Genomic DNA, 23,347 nt, shown 5'->3' on the forward strand with positions numbered 1-23,347 from the left:
TTCTAACTCAGCATAAGTCTGGACTATCTCTTTGGTGTGTTTCTGAAATGGTGTCTGTCCGCTTCTGGTTACCAATTCAGAAAGAGTGAAAATAGTCCGATCGACATCTGCACAATTATTTAAGCCCTCATCTTACAGTGCTGCAAATACCTCACCACCTCTACCCACCAGCTTAGTCTGAACGAGCATAACCGACAGGTTCTTTGACCGGGCCATCTGCCTAATCTATTTTTCAAAATAATTAATGTAGACTTCGAATTATTTATCTTTAAACCTGGCAATGTTTTGATATATTTGTACATATTACTAACTTCTGTCTATTTCTCCATCCTATTTACTTTAATTTTTATGACCATTTCACAACTGTTAATATTCACATTATCTCTCCCCATCTCTTTATTATCTCGCTCTCTTTCTCACTCGTCTCTCTCTGCCTCTCTTTATTTTATTTCTATTTGCACAGCTAAGGTCATTCTTTCTGTTTTCCTCTCTCTTTTCCACTTTCCCTCTTTCGTTTATCTCTCTTTCTCCCTCATTTTCTACTCTCATAGCTCTTCTTTCCATTTCTTTACAATCGAACTACATGTTTTCCTAATTTCAATATCGTTTTTTTTCTATTTCTCCTGAACGTGTCTCTTTCCCTGATATACCTAAGTGCTTGACTAACCCTGTTAAAATTTCAGCTTTCCTTTTGCCACACCAATTCTAATCCCAAATTGTCTTGTATGTGTAAATTAATTGACATCATAAGCATCTTCTCTCTACCGAACACGACCTCAAGACCCTCAGCCTTTCCTCATAAGACGTTCGCTCAATAATAGGTAACATCCCAGGGAATCTCTTCTGAACCCTCTCCAAAACTTGCACGTGTTTGCTATGATTTGTTGAACAGAATTGTACGCAATATTGCAAGTGCGGCTGTTCTAGAGTTTGTAAGGCTGCAGCATGACCACGTGGCCTCGAATATAAATCATTCTACCGATTAAAGCTAACACTCCATTTGCCTTCTAAACAACGCTTTTTACACGGTGTCAACTTTCAGGGATAAATGTACATGGACACTTAAATCTCTGTGTTCAACCACAATACCAAGAAACTTAGTATTTGCCTTCCATACTTTATTCCTATTGGCCTTCCAAAGAAAATCACCTCACAATTTTCCGCATTACACTCCATTTGTCATCTCAGAGACCAGCTCTGTTGCTTATCTACGTCTATCTGTAGTCTGCAACATGCTTCAGCATTCCAAAATTTCATTGAACTTAGTGGCGACCGTTAATTTATTCACCCACTCATCTATGCGCCCATCTGGCTTATTTATACTTTTAAAAATGACAAAAACCAATGGCCCCAAAACGTTGCGGGTCACCACTAGTAACTGAACTCCAGGATGATTATTTCCATTAACCACATCCCTCTGTCTTCTTTTCAGCTAGCGAACGTCTGATCCAAACTGCTAAATCACCCTTAATCTCACGTTACTGTATTTTGTACAAAGGCCTATCATGGGTAATCCAATCCAGCGCCTTATCAAAATCCGTATGCACCACATTAACTTATTTTTCCTAATCCATCTGTTTGTTGAATTTCTCAAAAAACTCAAAAGGCATGACCTATACTTTACAAAACTATGTTGACCATCCCTAATTATTGGGCTCCCTTTTTCGAAGATTGTAAGTCTTATCCCATAACTTTTTCCAACACTTTACGCACTTCCAATGTAAACATCACTGATCTATAATTACCAGATTCGGCTCTGCTCCCCTTCTTGAACAGGTGGACAACAATGGCTCTCCTCCAGTCGCCTGGCAGTAATCGTGTTGACAATGGCAAGATAAAAATCAAAGCCAAAGACTCTTCACCTCCTCCCTGTTATTTGCCCTGAACTCAATAACAATATACTGTAGCGATAAAACACTTATTATTTTTACATCGGCTTAATTTCAAAACCTGTACTTCTTCTTTAGGCTGAAGATCTCACTGGAGCATATTCTTTCTTTTAATGCGAATATATTTCATTAAAAAGGTACATTTGATTGATTTTGCTTTCATTTTGATGTGTCTATCTCAATGACATTCAGTCTGGCTGATTTCCAACAAGCCTGCATTTTATTTATATTCCCAGCATCGAAATGTCTCATTGCTTTGATGTTGGCAAAAAAATAACTTTACACTCGATTCGTTTTTAATGTTCTGTGGCATATTTCAAACTAAGAGCGTAAATTCGTTTTGTTTTCAAAACAGCAACCAATTCTGGTATCAATTTCACAGCCAATTGGTACATATTATCGAAATTTCCAATACATTCTGAGACTGCTGTTGCATACTCTCAGTGCAGTACAGCATTCACTCTCTTCTTGATAAAGTACAAGCACTCAACTTAATAATATATCTCATGTACCTATGGCCTTATGCTCTTATTCCAGGACACATCCGCATGAATTTCTTCTGCACTGTCTCCGTTGAAATCATCCACTTCCTGTAATGTGCCATCCAGAACTTCACACATCTTGACCTAACCAATGTCATGATTAGCTTTTTCTAATGTATTCCACGATGAATCAAGGTTATGCCTGTGCTAACTTGGGCCTTTGTAATTAAACTGTTAACTTGTCCAATCATTTTAGGAATCAGTGCAGAGTTACGTTTTGAGCATCGTAGTGCACTTCCATTCATTGAACACTCCCTGCCGAATTCTGCCTTGAAAATGTTATCACTTCATAGTATTCAGGATTAAATTACACCCGCCATTGATCTGTCAAATTCATCGTTCCATTGATTCCTTCATAAAACAAAGGACATTTCCCTCTCAGTGCCAACTACCTGTCAAATCTTTGTGTCAAACACACGCTTGCGTATAATACTCGCCCCACCGCCTGCACATCCACCTCTACATTATTTAAGAGATCACAAGAAAAAGGGCCTTAGCACGGATCCCTGTGGTACAACAGCGGATAATGGTCTCCCGGCACAAAACCAGCCTCTGACCACTTCCTACTTCTCCTGTCACTGTTGGATAAAATTAGAAATCGCAAAACACCGGGCTACAGTCCAACAAATTGAATGGAAGTACTAGCTCGTAGAAGATTGCTCCTTCATCGCAGCGCTGCTGTTGAACAGGATCATAAAACACTGAATGTATGATGACATTCCACAGCTACCTCCTCAAGTAACAGTGCTCAGATAACGAGTACTTCAAAATAAAACTCTCTTGTCCAATAACCTGGTCCTGTCTGATTTTTACGCTTGTCCACCCAGACCAACACCAGCATCTCCACATCGTTGTTGGATTAGCCAATTTGGAATGTAACTTGCGAAGTTGCACTTGAAACCATGACACGTAACTTTTTTTTATCAATTCGCATGTGGGGCTTTGTCAAAGGCCATGCTGATATAATATATAAATGGGGGTCCCTCGGGAAAACAAAATGTAATTCACATTTATCAGGCATGACTTCCCTCTGATAAAGATTCGGTGACTCACGCCGATCAATTCTTACTTCTCTAAATGGAGATCAATTTTCACCTTCACTGTTTTCTCCAATGAATCCCCTCACACTGATTTGACAATCACTGGGCTATAGTTACCTGGTCTGTCCTCATCCTTTACCCTGTAACGTGAAAGCATATTACATGTTCACTGGACCTTTGACTACTCTACTGTTGCGAGATTATACTTAAACTTTTGGCTTAGAGCCTGTCTTGCCTCACACAGCAGCCTTAGACATGATTCATTCAGAGCTGGGATTTGTCCATTTTTTTATGGCCGCCAAAACTAACAATCACTGCTCACATCTTATTTCAATCGATTCAACGTTTTCGTCCCGATTTGTTGAATTGTGTACTTGCATCCTTCTCCCAAATATACCAGACATGAAGCACTCATTTAACAGTGTCGCTAATTCTCCCTCATGCTGCCTGCCTGTACTTGTCTATGCCACTTCATCAGTCAGTCCCCTCTCTGTGAATGTTCTAGGTTTGCTTGCTATCCTTTCAGATTCATTGAAACATAGATAACATTGGCTGAATTTTGTCATCAGAAATCATGCCAAATAACAGAGAACATGGAGCAGAACAGTTCAAGAACGAGTCCTTCGGCCAAGAATGGTGTGCCGGAGATGACGCCAAATGGAGGAAATCCCTTCTGCCTGAACCTGGTCCATATCGCTTGATTCCTATATTCATATGGTTACCTAAAAGCCCAGGAAGCTCCTCCATCATATCTAAAAGCCCCAGAAGCTCCTCCATCATATCTAACACAATCGCTGCTCCTGACAGGTTTTTCCTGGTTCTTACTACTCTCTATATAAAAATGCGCCCGCCACACCCCCATGCCTCTTTTGAACTTTCCTCTTCATACTTTAAATAGATGTTCCCTTGTGTTAAACATTTGAAATCTTGGAAAACATTTCTGACCTTCAACCTAACTAGATGTCTCCTAATCTTATCAAGTCGTCCTTCTGCGATGAAGAAAACAACTCGAGACTTTATAGCCACACCTCTGGAGGAGGGATATAGTTTCATTGGAGGGATTTCAGAAGAGGTTGACTGGATTGCTTTTCGAGATGAGGAATTTGTCCTATGAAGATCGATTGTGCAGTTCTGACTTATCCTCTATGAGTATGAGGATGGGAGGAGAACTCACTGAGGTCTAGAACATGGTCAAGATGATTGCCAATGCAGATATCTACTGAATATTTCCTCATGTGCAGAAATCTAAAACTGCAGATCGTAACTTTACGATAACGCAGAGACAAATGTAAAACGGGATCATGCGAAGGTTCTTCTCTCAACGAATTGTGAAGTTGTGTAATTTAGTACCCCAGAGTGCAAGGGAGCTGGGATTTTTTTGTAAATGTACGGTTATGGAGAACATGAAGGGCGGTAAATCTGAGACCGAAATGATATCAGCCATGATCGCAACAAATGACACTGCAATCTCGAGGGTCTGAATTGCCAACTGATGCACCTCGTTCTTATTCAAATATTTGAGTCTGCTGCACAGGAGTGGGGGACGACTGATTGTCAATCAGGAAGCAGCCATTTAGGATAAATCATTTTGACACATGGTAACAAGTGGAGTCACAAGTGACGAGAACGAGATCCTCAACTACGCACAATCTGGATCAGTGATTTAGACGAACTGGGAAATGCACTGTAACTACATTTGGTGACGACACGAAGATAAGCAGAAAGTTAAATTGTGAAGGGAAGGTGGTGATCTGCAAATGAATATAGACAGGGAACGTGAATCAATAATAGTTTGTCAGTTGGAATACATTATTATTTATAAACTTTGAGCTCTTTCCTGGAAGAATTAAAGGCTTCACATTGCTAAGCTTGAGAGAGATTACGGGAATTAGTGATACCACGTGTATTGGAGGGTACACTCTTACTCGTTCTGACAATAGAATTATTTTTCCATCTCCCTGACGATCCAATCCCTGATGTTCCCAGTGGCCCAATTGATCTCAGTACGCAAGGGATGTCTTGATGTTGTACATCACCAGTGGGGAATGGCGAGCGAAAGGTTATTTTGAGTTGTATGCCAAGGGGACTGCCTTCATCCGAAAGATTATCTTTTCTTTCCGCATAGAGATCCAAAGATGATGGAAATGGCTGACTGCTTCTGAATGAAGATGCTGCGATGTGAAGTGGCACAGCGGGCATTCACCAACATGACGTGCTGTGCATGTTCACATTCCAAGCTTAATGGACTGAAAGCTCCTTCATTTCCTCTGCAGTTGTCATACGGACTCGGTAGAGCCATTTGCACGATCAGTAAATCGGCCAGACTGGGAAGAAAAAGATACACTCAGCAGCTCCCTACTGAGGGAGGAATCATGGGTATTCACCTCATCCTCGACATATATTCACCATCACCAAATGTTTAAATATTGGGAAATGATGGAATGTCACCGACTCTTGCCTGGAAAGTTCTGGACCATAGAAATTTAACGAAAGCGTGATGCTAATAATCACTGGCTGCACCGTCCTCCGTCTGGTGTGAAGTTGCGTGTTGACAGAGTTGACCACCGCCATGTGACCAGCTCCTTATTCAATTTCGGTCCCCTTAAGAGTTTGGTCCTGGTTTTAGTGCAGCTTGCGAAGCAGTTCTTGGAAAATCCAGCGTGCGTATGGCAGATCGCTTTCCCCACGCACATTCACACTGTGAGTTCAGAGCTTTCCCACTCTGCAGGCTCTGCTCCATTTGTTGTTCATGTCGCAGATCCAGAAGTTGTAACTACAGTCCCCATGTTCGGTACAGAGTTGGATTACCAAATACTCCGATCTCCCTGGATTTCTGAGGCAGCTCACAGCACAACCTTCAGCCAACCATCCCCAGCTCATCGCCAAAATTGCCAAGAAGAGGATTCAGTCAGAAGTCGTTCATCTACAAGATTGATTCCTGATCCTTTACAATCATATTCGAGGGCTTTTCTCGTGATATTGAAAGCACGATCAACTGACAGAAGCAAACACATGCCATCAATACACGGTACAGACCAAATTTAAAACACGTATCGTCAAGCTGCTGAATCCCCTGGACAGCATCACAAAGTCATATTGCGATGTTAACACAGTTGAACACACACCATTTCCTTGGAAATAAATAATACATGGATACAAAGAGCAAAGGTCAGGGAAACACACCTGTATGATGACACTGTGGCTGTATGAGGCGCATTTTGTCCTGTTAAATGTTGAGAGAGTTTGGGAAACAAATCACGATCCGTCTCTGAGAAGACAAATAATTTGTGTTGCCTCGGGTCTTTCATTAAGTTGGGGCAATAGGATCAGCCTCTCTCTCTCTCTGTCAGTTTTCTTTCAGAATTATATTTTGATGTTGTTTCCTCCTGGATTGGAAAACTGCATGTGAGAAAATGTATTTTCTGAATTTTGATTTTGCCAAGGCGTGTTTATGGGATGTAAACATATTGGAACAGTTGATATCAGAAGAATAGCCTATGATTTACTGAGAAAGTTTTCCAAATGAATTAAGTTATTCCAAGTTCTTCTTTCTTTTGTTGTTTTTTAAATATAGTATCTGAATAACTTGTGTTTTGCTTGATTCTGAGTAGTTTGACCAATTGAATTGAATCTCTCTTTTTGTAAAACAACAAAAATGTTTCTGCTTCTGTTCCCTTCTATATGCATTTTGAGGGGTTCAGTTTCATGAAAAGAAGGGCTGGTTTTTGCATGAAAATTGGATAATTGCATAATTACTTATTGTAACACATGTTGAAGAATGATCGGGTTTTCCAGAAGGATAAGACAAGATTGACGGGGGCGATATTGGAGGGTCGATTCAGAAGAATGAGAACATAACATGTATGTGCAGCACGGAATGATATCACATTCTCATCCACTTCACCTATCCACTTTTAAAGCTATGACAGCTCATATATCTATGCTCAGAACACTGTGTAGATCAAACAAGTGTACGACTCAATACGGCGTGGAAATCTGTACACAGTAGAACATTGTGTCAGCCTCACATTGTCACGAGCTAAATGTCTAGTGGGGAAGCTGTATCTGTGTTCAGCTGCAGCTCTTGTTTGGCCGCAGCACGGCTTTGGAACTGCGGATTGATTCAATGTGGAACATGCACGATGCCGAGGAGGTCGTGGATAGCAAGTTTAATGAATAGGTCACACCGCAGATTAGGTTATTGAGAGAGACAGTGAATAGGTGAACAAAGGGCAGACAATGAGTTGGAAGGCGGTGTAGGTGTTTCCTGCGGTCATCTCCATCCAAAACAAGTATACCGTTTTGGATACTATTGAGGAAGATGGTTGACCGGGGAGGGCAATAATTGCCAGGACCATGGCACCATGGTTGGCACTGCTTGCTCAGAACGGCGGTAAGAGACTCTTGCAAGCACAGGTATAAGAGATGCTATTGTAAAGAGAGTAGAGAGACGTTTCTGCGGATGAAAACGGCACTCCTGGATGGTATGTTGCTCGGGACAGGGATATCACCAATCAGTGCATCTGCAAAGTAGAGGATGAATAGCCAGAAGTCGTGGAGCACATAGGCACCAATAATATAAGTAAAAAACGTAATGAGGTCCTGAAAACACAATTCAGGGAGCGAGGCCAAAAGTTAAAGTGGATGACCTCAACTGTAGTGATCTCGGGATTGCTACCACTGCCAGGAGCTAGCCAAGAATGAACACCTGGCTTGAGAAATGGTGCAGAAGGAAGGTGGTCATACTTGTGAAACGTTGAAACCGGTTCTTCGGAACGTTGACATTTTACAATTGGATGATTCGCATCTGAACCAGACTGTAACTAAGTCCTTGAAGGAGTTTCTGCTACTGATTTTGGGAGGTATAAAACTAAAGTCGCACGGGGTTGGGAACTAGAGATGACTAGTTGACAGTGAGGTGGAAGTTGGAGATTGTGAGGATCATGAAATTAGTATTACCAAGGGGAAGAGTAGGCAGGGAGCAGACGAAGGCAAAAGGACTGGTACCTGAATTGCATACACTTTAGTGCAAGGAGTATCGGAGGTAAGGCAGATGAACTTAAATTTTGAATTGGTGCCTGGGAGTATGACGTTATTGTGAACACAGAGACTTGGGTGAAGGAAGGACATGATTGGCAATTAAATGTTCCAGGACATAGATGCTTCAGACCGAACAGGGCTGGAAGTAAAAGGTGGGGAGAGAGGAGTTACATTCGCTGATCAGTGATGATACCACAGCTGTTCTAAAGGAAGACACAATCGAGGCCTTGAGGTGTGAGGCATTGCGGGATGAGCTGCGAAATAAGAAATGTTCAGTTACATTGTTGCAGGTGTAATACAGATCTCCTCGCAGTGAGTGTGATGTAGAAGAACAAATAAGTGAACATATTATGGAAAGCTGTAGTCGCAACATAGTAGCAATTTCCCAACACTGACTGGCATTTACTTCGTGTCAGAGGTCAGAGTGGGGCAGAATTTGCAAGGAGCGTCCAGGCAAGGTTTCTGGAGCAGTGTGTCGGTATTCCGACGAGCGAACGGGCAACGTTGGACCTGGTGTTGGGGAATGAGTCAGATCATGTGGTAAAAGTTGCAATGAGGGATTTCTTTGCGCATATTGATCACAAGTTTTAGAATACTCTTCGACAAAGATGAGAGTGATCCGAAGGGAGAATTACTAAACTCGGCCAAGAATAATTATATCAAAAGTCGGAAGCAACTGGCAAATGTGGATTGGGATCAGCTATTTGAATGGAAGTCCACATTTGATATGTGGGAGGGTGTCAAAGTTCGGTTAAAGACAGTGCAGGATAGGCATGTTCGTTTGAAAACAAGGGATAGCAAAGACAAAATATGTGAACCGTGGACGACAGGAGCAATCGTGCTACTATCCAAAAGAAAAAAAAGAATCATAAGGATCAGGCAGTTATTAACAGAACGTGCCCTGGAGGTACATCAGGAGATTCAGACCAATTTTAAACGAGAAATCAAGCGGGCTAAAAGGGGTCATGAAACAACTTTAGTGAACAGAATTAAGGATAATCTCAAGGCCGTTTATTTTTATATCAGAAGCAAGACGGTAACTAGAGAAATGATTGGTATGCTTAAGGGTAACGAAGGATGACTGTGTGTCGAATATGAGAAAATGGGTGAAATTCTGAATGATTGCTTTGCCTCAGTGATCACCGAGGAGAGTGACACCATGAATGTTGAAATTAAAGATAAAAGCTTGTTTTCTCTGGCTCACATTGACATAACGAGGGAAAATGTTTTGGGTAGGCTAAAGGGTATCAAGGTGCACAAATCCCCAGAACTTGATGGGATCTATCCCAGACTGCTGAGATAGGCGAGGGAGGAAATAGCTGGGGCCCTGACAGATATTTTTGGAGTAGATGAAGTGCCACAGAACTGGAAGGTTGTTCATGTTTTCCTCCGTACAAGAAGTGTAATGGGGATATTCTGGGTAACTACAGACGAGTGAGCCTGATTTCAGTGGCGAGAAAGTTGTTGGAGAAACAACTGAAGGAAGAAAAAATATTTATGTTTGGACAGAATTGGCTCATCAGTGACAGACAGCATGTTTTTTTTGCCGGGGAGATTCTGCCTTCCCAACTTAATAGAGTACTTTGAGGAAGTGACCAAGTCGATAGGTGAAGGAAGGGCTGTCCATGACATATGTTTGGACTTTAGTAAGGCGATTGATAATGTTCCCCATGGGGAAACTAACGGAGAAAGTGAAGTCACATGGTGTGCAGTCTGTTCTAGATAGGGATGTGATGAACTCGTTGAGCAACAGGAGACAGGGAGTAGTGGTTGAATTGAGTTTCTCGAAATGGAGAAAGGTGACTGGAGATTGGCTACGTGGTGCCACTGTTTAAGAAAGGTGGTTAGGGAAAGCCAAGGGACCATAGACCAGTGAGCCTGACGTTTGTGGTTTGCAAGTTGTTGGGGGGAATCCTGAGGGATAGGAGGTACGTGTATTTGCGAAAGCAAGGACTGATTAGAGATAGTCAAATTGACTTTATGCGTGGGAAATCATGTCTCACAAACTTGATTGGGTTTGTTGAGGAAGTAACGAAGAGGATTGATGAGGTTAGCGCTGTAGATTTGATTTGTATAGACTTCAGTAAAGCGTTTGTCAAGGTTCCCCATGGGAGTCTGGTGAGCAAAGTTTGATCTCATGGAATGTAGGGAGAACTCCCCATTTGAGTGCAGAACTGGCTCAAATGTCGAAAACATATGGTAGTGGTGGAGGGTTGTTTTTCCGACTGAAGGCCTGTGACCAGTGGAGCGCCACAAGTATTGGTGCTGGGTCCACTACTTTTCATCATTTATATAAATGATTTGGATGTGGGCATAAGAGGTCTCGCTAGTAGGTTTGCTCATGACATCAAAATTGGAGATGTAGTGGACAGCGAAGAAGGTTAACTCAGATTATAACGGAATCTAAATGAGATGGACCACTGGGGTGAGAACTGGCAGGTGGAGTTTAATTTAGATAAATGTGAGGTGTTGCATTTTGGAAAATCATAACCTAGCAGTATGTAAGCACTTCATGGTAAGTTACGAGGGAGCGTTACTGACCAAAGAGACCTTGGAGTGCAGGTTCATAGGTCCTTGAAAGTGAAGTCGCAGGTAGATAGGATAGCGATAAAGGCGATTGATCTGCTTTCCTTTAATGGTCAAAGTATTGAGGACAAGATTTGGGAGGTCATGGTGCAGTTGTACAGGACATTGATTCGGCCACTTTTGAAATATTGCGTGCAATTGTGTTCTCTGTGAATTGGAAAGATTTGAAACTTGAAAGCGTTCAGAAATAATTGACAAGGATGTTGCCAGCGTTGGAGGATGTGTGCTATCGGGAGGGGCTGGATAGGCTAGGGCTGTTTTACCTGGAACGTCGGAGGCTGTTGAGTGACCTTATAGAGGTTTATAAAATCATGAGGGGCATGGATAGAATAAACAGGCAAAGTATTTTTACCCCTAGGGTGGATTTAGCAGGCACTGTTTTAGGGTGAGAGGGGCAAGATCCAAAAGACACCTAAGAAACTATTTTTCGCTCAGAGGGTAGCACATATATAGAATGAGACGCCAGAGTAAGTGATGGAGGCTAGTAGATTTGTAACTTTTGAAATATATCTGGATGGGTATATAAATAAGAAGGGATTGGAGGATTATGGGCTAGTTGGCACTAGATTGTGTTGGGATATCTGGTCGGCATGGACGAGTTGGGCCGAAGGTTCTGTTTCCGTGCTGAACATTTCTATGATTCCATGACTCTAAATGTGATGAATGGGTTTGAGTGGGTTACTCTTCGGAGAGTAAGTGTGGACTCGTTGGGTTCAAGGATCTGTTTCCATACTGCCGGGAATCTAACCTTACGTATAAATGAAGAAGATTGCCTCCATCTCTGTGACTATACGACTATGTCCTATCATAGACGAGCAGAGGGTGGCATTGTATCTCTCGAAACAAAAGAGGAAGAGATAGAGGGAGAGAGACTTTAACTGCCATTTCAATGGTTCACCTCAACTACAAAGGAGTTCTCATTGCACAGAATTGAATATATAGAGATGCAAACACACTAATACAGGAACACAAATTCCACACACAAGCGCGCACACAGACACATATAAACACAAAGAAATAGACACAAACACAGACAGAAATATACATAACCATGAACAGATACCCAAACATACATAGAATTTTGCATCACGTCAACAGAACCTTCAGTCCAACTAACCCATGCTGACCGGAATCCCAAACTAAACTAGTCCCAACTGCCTGCCCCTATTGTTTCCAATTGGTAGAAAGTGAGTGCTGCAGATGTTCAGATGTTAGAGTCGAGATTGTGGTGCTGGAATTCCACAGCAGTTCTGGCTCATGCCCGAGGCTTCAATTGTCCTCCTCCTCGAATGCAGTCTGACATGCTGTGGTTTGTCAGCACCGCAATATTGACTCAAGCTTTTTTTTCCCCTAAACCTTCTCTTCTTCATGAACTGATCTAAATCTCCTTAAATTTGTTCAACTGTACCCGGTCGCACTATGTTCTCTGGAATTTCATTTCATTCACGAACCTCGTTGTAACAAAATTCGTCATACATTTTTATGAAACAATTCTCTTCTTACATTATAATTATCCCCCAACCTTAAAAGTACCCAGACCAATGGAAAGACATCTGTCATTCACATTAATTATATTCATTACGATTTTATAAATCTTTGTAAGTTCAGATGTCCCCACCCTCCCCACAAACTGCTATCCTCCACGAAAATATGCCAATGTACATAGACTAATATTGTAACTCAAAACCCACCATTCCCGGTGACATCGTGGTAAATCTCTCCGAACACCTCACAACTTATTAATATCTGATCTATGATCAATAAGTCAGACCTGGACAGAATACTCAAACAGAATACTCAGCAAAGTCATGAATAAATTAAGACAAAAAGCCAATTCTTATAATCACAGTTTTGAGAAATGAACGTAAGTTATATAAACGTCTTCTTAACCATTCTATCTATCTTTGATGCGAACTATAAAGACGGGTACCAGACCACTTCTCTTCTACAGCACTACCAAAGACCCAAACTTTAATTGTATATTTACTGTCCTTGTTTATTTTGACATAATTGAATATCTCATATCCATCTCAATTAATTACAATCTGCCGCTCCTCAGCCGAATGAGTGCTGTTACCGCCACTCTTTCAGTTTTAAAAGACCATCAACTTTCAAAGTCCTGTCTTGATTTTCACAAATACCATGGACATGGTTTGTCTTGTTCAGGCAGAAGCTGGACTGGGGTGGATTACAGACCCAATCAGGCGGGAGGAGAGGTTGGAAAGTAAACAGTTTCCTTCTATCATTTAATGGTTTTAGAAAGACAGCAGTTACGCTTTAGAGGCAAGGAATAGTCAATGGCAATAAAATGCTTTGGGACCTGAAATTATGCTCTTGCATTGTCTCTGTGTTCAATATTAATATATTTGTTCGAGAATCTGAATCTGGACGATTTCTTTCCGTAATATGGTCTACACATATGGTCAGTCAAGATGGGAATAACAGCCAGGCAAATAAAGATGACTATAGATTATCTCAATGGCACAGCAAACGTCCTACAGTTAACACACATACCTTGCATCTGTATAACAATGAGCAAAGTCCCCTGAGTGATTCAGTAAGGTTAACCAAGTTGTACATACCCGGACTGAGCTGAAAACTGGCAAATAAAACCGTAACCTAATATCTGAGCACGTTTAGGTGTTGTGTAGTGGGTAGCATCTATACGGGTCCATGTACTGGATGGACTTAGCTAGATATGGGCCAATTACTGGCAACTGTGACTAAATTAATTTCGAAATTGTTTGTCAAATTTTATGCCCAAAAAGTCGGTTCTCCTGCTCCTTGGATGCTGCCTGACCTGCTGCGCTTTTCCAGCAACACATTTTCAGCTCTGATCTCCAACATCTGCAGTCCTCACTTTCTCCTGGCAAAGAGAAGTTGGAGTGAAGATTTCTGTTTCTGTGCTATACATCTCTCTAAGAGGGATTAGGAGAAATTCCAAAATGAATTTGGTTCGAGAATTCCCTTCCGCAGTTGTTTGTGGCTCTCCTTTTTTATTTACATTTATTGTGCTGGTTCAACGTTTGACAGAGTATTGAGTCATGGATAATGGGATATAGATAGGCAACTGGCGCTGCGTCCAGAACCTGATTATCCACGATCTTAGTGTCTGATGGAGAATGCTCAACGTGTCTAATGACCGACTCCTGCTCCTCAGTCCTATATTTACATGTTCCATTCAGCCCCTCAACCTGGAAGTGAGGAGCAGTTGCAAGATCCTTGCTCCTTAGCTTGATGCAGAGAATCAGAGGAGGCCATTCAACAAAACAAAACTGTCACACACGGTTTTATTCGGTTTAGAAAAAAATAATGGAAACTCGATGCTGTGTGTGAAAGAACTCCCTCGTCTCTCTTTACAGAGCTCTCCTTCTCCAGAATATGATTCATTTGGTAGTCATGTTATAGACCCACAAACACTATGTATTTCGGCCACATAGCTCACCCAGAGATGGTTCACAAAATGCCCTCATCTCTCTGACTACAAAAATCAATAATAGAACTTTCTGGAAAGTAGCAAACACTAAATTTCCAATAACACAATGTGACCACAGCAGAAACAAGAGCATGGCGTTTGCCCTCGCACCACGCCAAGCATGCACCGTCGTTCACGTGGCTTATGGCTGATCTGCTCTCGGTCTTTAATGCTCTTAAATACCAAATTTTCCATCACATCTGACTCTGTCATGTCAAATTCTATCTTTCTCCTCTTTCAGTACTTTCAGTAATCTCACTCACTAACTCTTTAGTCGAGAGATTTTCTGACATTAGTTAGCCTGTTTGAAGAAAACACTCGTTGCTCCTACTTCATAACCTATTGATATGTGTAAATGAGAGAGATCCCCTAACATCCAGATGACATTTGAGTGAGGATGGCATCAAGGAAGCTGAACAAAATTGTGCTAAATCATAATCAGTTGTTAAAACTCCCCCCGCTGGAGTGATTTAAAGCACGAAGGACAAATGTTGTTGCTCATGGACCTTAATAATCATAGTCCAGGTCCATCTGTGCAGGAGATTCTCAGGGTAGGTTCCTCAGCACACAAGCATCATTAGCTGCTTCATCAATGTCTTCCCCCGTCTTAGGGTCCGAAATGGGGATGTTAACTGAAGATTACATAATGTTCAGAATGAAAATTCACTTCTTAACTCCTGAAACAGTCTGCATCGACTTGCACCAAGACTTGGGCAACTTTCAAGCTAACACTGTTTATGTATACGCAACTGTATTGCATCAATACTTTTGGACACTGTACATTTCCACAGTAAAAGGAGGAACTCATTTGTTTCTCAGGAATCTGATGAAGCAATTGAACCCATCGAAACTATTGGACAAGAAAAGAGTTAGCACATTCCGTCCGGCCAGCCTGTTGCACAGGAAAAGAGGGAGTCAAGTATTATGGGCAAGAGAAGACCCTCTGAAAATTATTTTAGGAACAGACCGCATCCCTCAAAGTTTTCTTAGTTTGAAAACAACGATAAAGTGCCAAATACAGCTGCGCTGTGACAGGTCAAGTAGTTCGGTGTTAAATTTATCACTTTTTATTTAAAAACTGTACAAAAAATACAACCCAAAAAATTCATTTAGAATAACTTGAAGTCTTTTGGGAAATTATCAATGAAAGGTAAATTAAATGGTACTAAGTTACTGTTCCTAAACAGTAACATTCCATAAACATCCCCCGTCAACATGGTAAAAACGACAATTCCGACAAAGATCCACACATACACTTCTCCAATCCAGTAGGAAAAGAAAAAAAGTCATCCAGAGAAATTTCAGAGAGTATCGGATAAGATTCATGCATTGAAACTTCCATCTCAGTTGACACTCCAACACTTTGATGCTACTGAAAAGCGAAAGCCCAGAAATTCTAATTTGTGAGAGCTGGCCGAAGCAATTCAAGCTTCTTTAAAATAAATCCAAGCCCACCCAAAGCTGATTGCTCAAGTATTCCTAACTAGCCAGCTTTAAACCTCTCATTCAATCTCTCTCTTAAAAGAAACCGAGACCAAATAACCTCTAGGAGAAAGTGAGGACTGCACATGCTGGGGAGCGCCTCATCTTCCACCTAGGAACCCTCCAACCACAAGGGATGAACTCAAATTTATCCGGTTTCCTCATTTCCCATCCCCCACCTTGTCTCAGTCCCAACTCTCAAACTCATCACCACCTTCCTAACCTACAATCTTCTTCATGACCTCTCTGCCCCCACCCCCACTCCTGCCTATCCCCCTCACGTTTACCGCCTTCCATTTATCGCATTTCCAACGCCCCTCCTCCAAGTCCCTCCACCCAACCTTTTATCTTAGCATGCTTGGCACACTTTCCTAATTCCTGAAGAAGGGTTCATGCCCGAAACGTCGATTCTCCTGCTCCTTGGATGCTGCCTGACCCGCTGCGCTTTTCCAGCAACACATTTTCAGAACAAGTAACCTCTACAAGCAACAGCATTTTCACATTAGTCTGCACATGGAACGATTAAACGGGAACCAGAGATAAAAATTAGGCTATTAGTCCTTTCCAAGCGGACAAGGAAGTAATGATTAAGTGCCATAACTCAATTACACAGGAAAAAGACCTGGCCATACAGTCCCCCGAGTCACTTGTACAAGGACTGAATGAAATAACTGATGTCCCAACATGACAGAGGCTGCACAGACTGTTCCACATTGTTCCTCGTGTTTCTGGTGCTCATGGTGCACACGTGGGAATTTACCGAGGTTTTCTCGCACTGAGGAGTGAAGGCACATCTTTTGTTTGAAGTCTCAAGGAGGCAAACTCCATCTCTGAAAAGGCAGACTGGCTAGCTGTTTAAGAAGGAGGGTATTGTGGCTGCTCTTGGGGATTGTGAACAATATAACGTTCAGTGCAGGGTCACACACACTGACTACAAATTAACCGTCATAAAGTTCGTTAACACAAGCATTTCTCTCGCCTCCACAGAGGCGCAAAAACTTTTAGCGATGCCCTATCCTGGATAAAGTATGGATTTTCTCACCCAATCAATATCTCTCTCGGAAATAACAGATTGCCTTTCGATCTTCAAATTTCAACACAATCATCACTTCTTCTCTCAGAACGCTACGGATTTTAAACACGCAATTTCTTCACTCTATCCTCATGGTATCAAAACCTCAGGCATTAGTCTGATGATACTCGTTTAAAGTGTGAATGTGGCAAAGTGATCATTACTTACAAAGGAGATCGTATCAGTACATGGTATCCCAAATACTCTCTCATCAAAGCTGGAAATTGTAGGAAGATTGCTCTACTCATGTTCTTGTTATTTTTAACGAAAGGCGACATAACATTTATTGGAAAAAATTCGTGGCTCACGCTTTCAGCAACTATGTCAAGTCTACTGCAAATTAAAATACATCACTCCGACTTGTTCCCATTTATGCATGCCTCAAACTACAAAAATTCCACAAGTTTTTCAAATGTTATTTAACATGCCTGAAACTAAGCCACCACGACCAAGTGAGATCACGATTCCACGAGTGTCCAGTTATCACATTCTTTATGAAAGACTCTAATATTTCCCTCACAACAGACATGAAGTAGTCTCATTTTTCTTCGCCTCCCAGTCATGTTTTAAATATTCATGGTTACAAAGCTACTTTACAGTCTGCAGGAACCAGAATTTCCAGACTGCAATGAAGTTTGAAGGATAATCAATAATTCCTTCTTGTAGTTACAATGTATAAAGGAGGTTTAGATGAGGATCTGAATGGCAAAGATTTGGATGGATATTGGCGAAGCGCAGGTAGGTGTGAGTCGATCAGTTTGTGATTCTGATCGGTATGGACAATTTGGACAGAAAGGTCTGTTTCTTTGCAGTATGAATCTATTCCCTAGCCTACATAAATAGTTTGGGATGTATCTCATCTGGTGCAACAATCTGCAACCATTAAATTCAAAACTTTTTGTTTTAAGTAAACTCTCTTTATTAATTCTCATTTCCACCAGTCTCTCATTTTCACTCGGACAGTTTTTCCCATGTTATATTTTATGAACTTTTTCAGTATTCCTTTATGGAGACAGAACGAATGTATTCCCCTCAGCCGGGGGAAAACATGGCGTTCCATCCCTGAACGAATACGTTGGAATGCTATGGACACTCCTGCTCGAGAAGTTTTAGAATGAAACTGTCACGCCATGGGTCACTCACAGCACAGACCTCTCACTCGGGTGAGGTCACAGCTTATGTTGAAAGAAGTGACACAAAATTGCTACCACCTTATTTTAGAATTAGACTGCCTTCACAATTTGTACTTGGCACAGATACAGGTAAAGACAAAAATAAGTTTGTGATCATGATATTTGCAACTGGAAGAGTGACCAGAAGTAAATTGGAACCAGAAAGAATTGTATGATAATATATTCAGAAACAACACTGCGGTAAAATTGAGGAGGAGGGATTTAGATGAGGTTGTATTAGACAGGTCTGATGATCAAGGGAATATTGTGATATAAATCAGTTCATGTGAAAATAGGGCCACCCTGGTTATGAGCAGTTTGTTCCTCCTCAGATGTTTGTAAATAAAGGGTATGAAATTCAAGAAAGGAATGAAGATTATAGTAAAAATCAAATGCAATATTGTATATCTTGGAGAAATTTAGGCGATGGAAATGGCTATCGGGTTCATCATAGTTCACAGTATTAACAAATCATTCAAGATAGGCTTACCAGGAACACCAACAATAGCCAGCAAGGGATAGTAGCCCGCATTAAATATTAGCAATAAGGCTTCAATCCACGCTTCTGAATATCGCCAATCCCGAGAAAGATAGTCAAGTGCCCAGGAAACACCTTTGGCCATTTTTGTAAAATTCCAGTCTGTTGTTCACAGGTTATGTTTTCTCCTTCTCTCTGGAACTGCTGATCCTTTGCGTGCTGAGTATAATGTCGCCGCTGACAATATGGGATAACACATTAAGGCAACTCCATATTTATAGATGAAAGGAACGCTCCAGTGGCACAGTTAGGGTCTATGGAGACTGACTTACATCATATTTACGGAAAAGAAAGCTCCACGTGGAACATTGTTTGTAGAAAACTTAAGTTAACAAAAATATGTGGTCTGGGTGTACCGTTTACATCGCCTGCTCTTGGTCTTATTGTTCATCTCTTATAATTCTATCAATGTCAGACGTAAAAGAGAAAGGTGATGCTTTCTCTTCACAGACTTGATGACCACGCTGGATTGTTTTCATGCATCTCCATGTAACAAACTTCCTAGAAGGCTAATCAAGAAGTTATTACTGCATTGAAGTCTCTTCACCAGAGCAACTGCAAATCTGAAATTGTCTCTGTGGACAACTGCCTGGGATACAGGAATCAGAATTTTCTTCAGTCTTGCCCCTCACTGATCGAACAAGGCAACGGTTTAGCCTTGACACATTACACATCAATAATGTGTTGATAAATTTGCAAAGCTCTTATTGCACAGATTACAGATATTTTCTTTATTAAGGTTTTCTTTTTTGGCCGGAGCCAGGAAGTAGTTATCACCATTTCAGATACCTTGATTGTTGGGATTATAGGGTCACAGATAGAATATAAATGTCATTGTTTAAGAAACATAAATTAAAAGTCAACGGTGGCTGTTAAGACACTAATATCACCGAGATTGCCAGAAGAATGGGCATAAAAGTGCAGAGGCATATAAAAAAGACAAACAGAACATGTTTGGAAGAAGGAATGGCACAGGACGATAGAACAATTTGAAATGGAAAGGTGGAAACATGACTTTATGTATTTTCATTAATCGTTGTGTTTTGTAGGATCGATTAAAAATTAAAATATCGCAACAAAACGTTGGACTTCTCTAAACTTTAAAAGGCTAAAAAAGAAACAGTTGCGAGCTGTTCAGGGAAAATGCACAGAAAAGAGATAGCTGCTTCTAACCGTTGTTAGGGCGCATGGTATTGGGGGCAAAGTACTGACATGGTTGAAAATTGGTTGGCTGCCAAGAAACAAGGAGTCATGATAAACGGCTCCATTTCGGAATGGCAGGCGGTGACCAGTGGGGGACCGCAGGGATCAGTGCTGGGACAGCAGCTTTTTACAATATATATTAATGAAATACAAGATGGTATTAATAGTAGCATTAGCAAATTTGCTGATGATACAAAGCTGGGTGGCAGGGTGAAATGCGAGGAAGATGTTAGTAGATTACAGGGTAACTGGATAGGTTAGTTGAGTAGACAGATGCATGGAAGATGCAGTTTATCGTGTATAAATGTATGATTATCCACTTTTTTGGCAAGAACAGGAAGGCAGATTACAACCTAAATGTAGTCAAGTTAGGTAAAGGGGCAGTGCAAAGAGATCTGAGTGTTCTTGGACACCAATTCATGAAGGCAAGCATGCAGGTACAGCAGGTAGTGAAGAAATCCAATAGCATGCTAGCCTTCATAACAATAGGGATTGAGTATAGAAGCAAAAAGGTTCGTCTGAAGCTGCACAGGGACCTGGTGAAACTGCACCAAGAATACTGTGTGGAATTCTGTTCTCCAATTTTGAGGAAAGGGTTTCTGAGTATTGAGGGAGTGCAGCGGAGGTTCACGACGTCAATTCCTCGAATGGCGGGACTATCTTACGTTGAAAGATTGGAGTTACTGGACTTGTATACCATTGAGTCTACAATACTGAGAGGGGATCTGATTGAGACGTATATGATTATTAAAGGATTGGACACTCGGGAGGCAAGAAACAAGGTTCTGCTGATGGGTGAGTCCCGAACCAGAGAACACAGCTTAAAAATAAGTGCAGGTCATTTAGGACAAGATAAAGAGAAACTTCTTCACCCAGAGAGTGGAGGGTTTGTGGAATGCTCTGCCCCAGAAGGCAATGGAAATCCAGTCTCTGTATGCTTTTAAGAAAGAGTTGGATAGATATCTCAAGGATAGTAGAATCAAGGGTTACAGAGATAAGCCAGGAACAGCATACTGATTTAGGATGATCAGTCATGATCATAATGAATAGTGGTGCAGGCTGAAAGGGCAGAAGGGCCTATTCCTGCACTATTATCTCTTGTTCATCCCGAAAATGCAATTCACATCTCAATTCTAAAACATCAAGTAAACATACCTAACACTCTAGACTGTAACTTATCTTTGCATTTCAGGCTACCCCAAAGGAGATATTAGGGAACTATACCTGTTCCAAACTATTCAACTTTGATCATTATTCATGTACAGAGATGCCAGACATTCCAATCTTTCGCAATACATTCAACTGTATCTCCTCATAACTACCAGGAAGCCAAGTGACTTCAAAACGGAACACCAGTAACACATGGTAAGCACAGATTTGGCATGGAATTAACAGGCTCGCAACTGGTAGAATCACAGAGACCTATACTCGCAGGTATCATCAGGGAAAAGATCCCAGAGAGCTACTGCTCCAGCAGCGATCCCGATGGCTGTCTCTGGAAGAAGACTCCCGACGGCAATTCCGAGAACTAGTGACATGGATATGTTCCGTACCATGAGAATCAATATTGAATGATGACTACAGCAGACCTGAGCACCGAAAACCAACAGCATAAACGACACAAGGCCTCAGGCAAATTATGAAATGAAACACTCAACAATGTCCAGAAAGCAAAACAAAATCACTAACACACCAAACAACCATTACATGTCCCGTTTAGGCAGTGGACGCAAACACAGACAGAAGGCCTCCAATGTCTCAAGTTTTCAAAATAAATACTGAGTACCACACCTGAGAGCAGCCATCTGTCAATCAAAATGGTGAATATCCCCCCAGTGGTTCCTTTCATTCTCGAGAACCCAAAGATTGCAACCTCGCTCTTAAGGGATGGGCTGGCATTGTGTGCGAGCTGGGTGTTTGCAGTGAAGGGGGCCCCAAGAGTAGGAAATCCAAATAAAGTCTTCGGAATAAAGTCCTGCTGTTTAGTTCTAATATGATTTAACCTGTATTCAATGTAATATACCTAACTACTCTCCACTGCATATTTGATAATGGCACTGTTATATTGCAATTGAATTTTATTTCTAACCTCGTACTTTTATTTTTGCAGTTAAATACACACAGAAATAATTGTGCCCTGAAACACCGGGCCATCATGTTTTTCATTTGTAATTCCCTAATTAAGTCCAATGTCAGGATCTGGGGCGCTTTAATCCACATGAGAATCAACCCACTCCTTATCACAAACCAGAAACCCTCCAGTGCATAGACAGATAAAACTTTTGTATGAACATTGTACAAAGGGCCATAACACATACCGAATCTAATTTGAAAGTGCATGTACTTCTACTGATTATCTACTTTACTCTACCTTTACATCTCCTCATCTATTTTATCTCTTCCATCTCTCTCTTTTTCTCTCTCTCTTTAATCTCGTTTATTAATCATTCAATAGTTATCAGATTACTTACAGTGTGGAAACAGGCCCTTCGGCCCAACAAGTCCACACCGACCCGCCGAAGCGCAACCCACCCATACCCCTACCTCTACATATACCCCTTACCTAACACTATGGGCAATTTAGCATGGCCAATTCACCTGACCCGCACATCTTTGGACTGTGGGAGGAAACCGGAGCACCCGGAGGAAACCCACGCAGACACGGGGAGAACGTGCAAACTCCATGCAGTCAGTCGCTTGAGGTGGGAATTGAACCCAGGTCCCTGGCGCTGTGAGGCAGCAGTGCTAACCACTGTGCCACCGTGCCGCCCCACAATCAGTGGAACATCTCTGAAACGACCCTCTTTCATTGTATATCTATTGCTCATTTTTTGTATCTGTGGCAATAATAATCGAGTAACGCAACTATAAATGCCATAAGTGAGGATCCCTCCACAGTTCATTGAAAGGGGAGCCGAGCAAGGAGGACTGTGAAGCAGTGATCGTAGAGTTTCAGCGAATAATTCGGAGAAATACCTGAAATACATTCCAACAAAGAAGAAACATAATCAGGAGAGGACAAGGCAACCGCAATTTATATACGAAATCAAGGAAATGATAAAATGAAAAGAAATACATACAATTATGTTAATATTATTAGGAATTCAGAGGATTCAGAAACTTTAAAGAATAAACATTAAGTAAAAATGGAATAGGGAGAAGGGGTTTAAACATGATAATCAGATTGCGAATAGTATAACGGAGATGATAGGATGTTTTTGCATACATAACAAGTCACATTGATAGGCAAAATCGACCATTGGATCGCTGGAAAATGAGGCTGGGTATTAGTTACGATCAGCAAAGAA

This window comes from Hemiscyllium ocellatum, chromosome 17, assembly GCF_020745735.1.
Source record: "Hemiscyllium ocellatum isolate sHemOce1 chromosome 17, sHemOce1.pat.X.cur, whole genome shotgun sequence".
In the NCBI taxonomy this organism is placed as follows: domain Eukaryota; kingdom Metazoa; phylum Chordata; class Chondrichthyes; order Orectolobiformes; family Hemiscylliidae; genus Hemiscyllium; species Hemiscyllium ocellatum.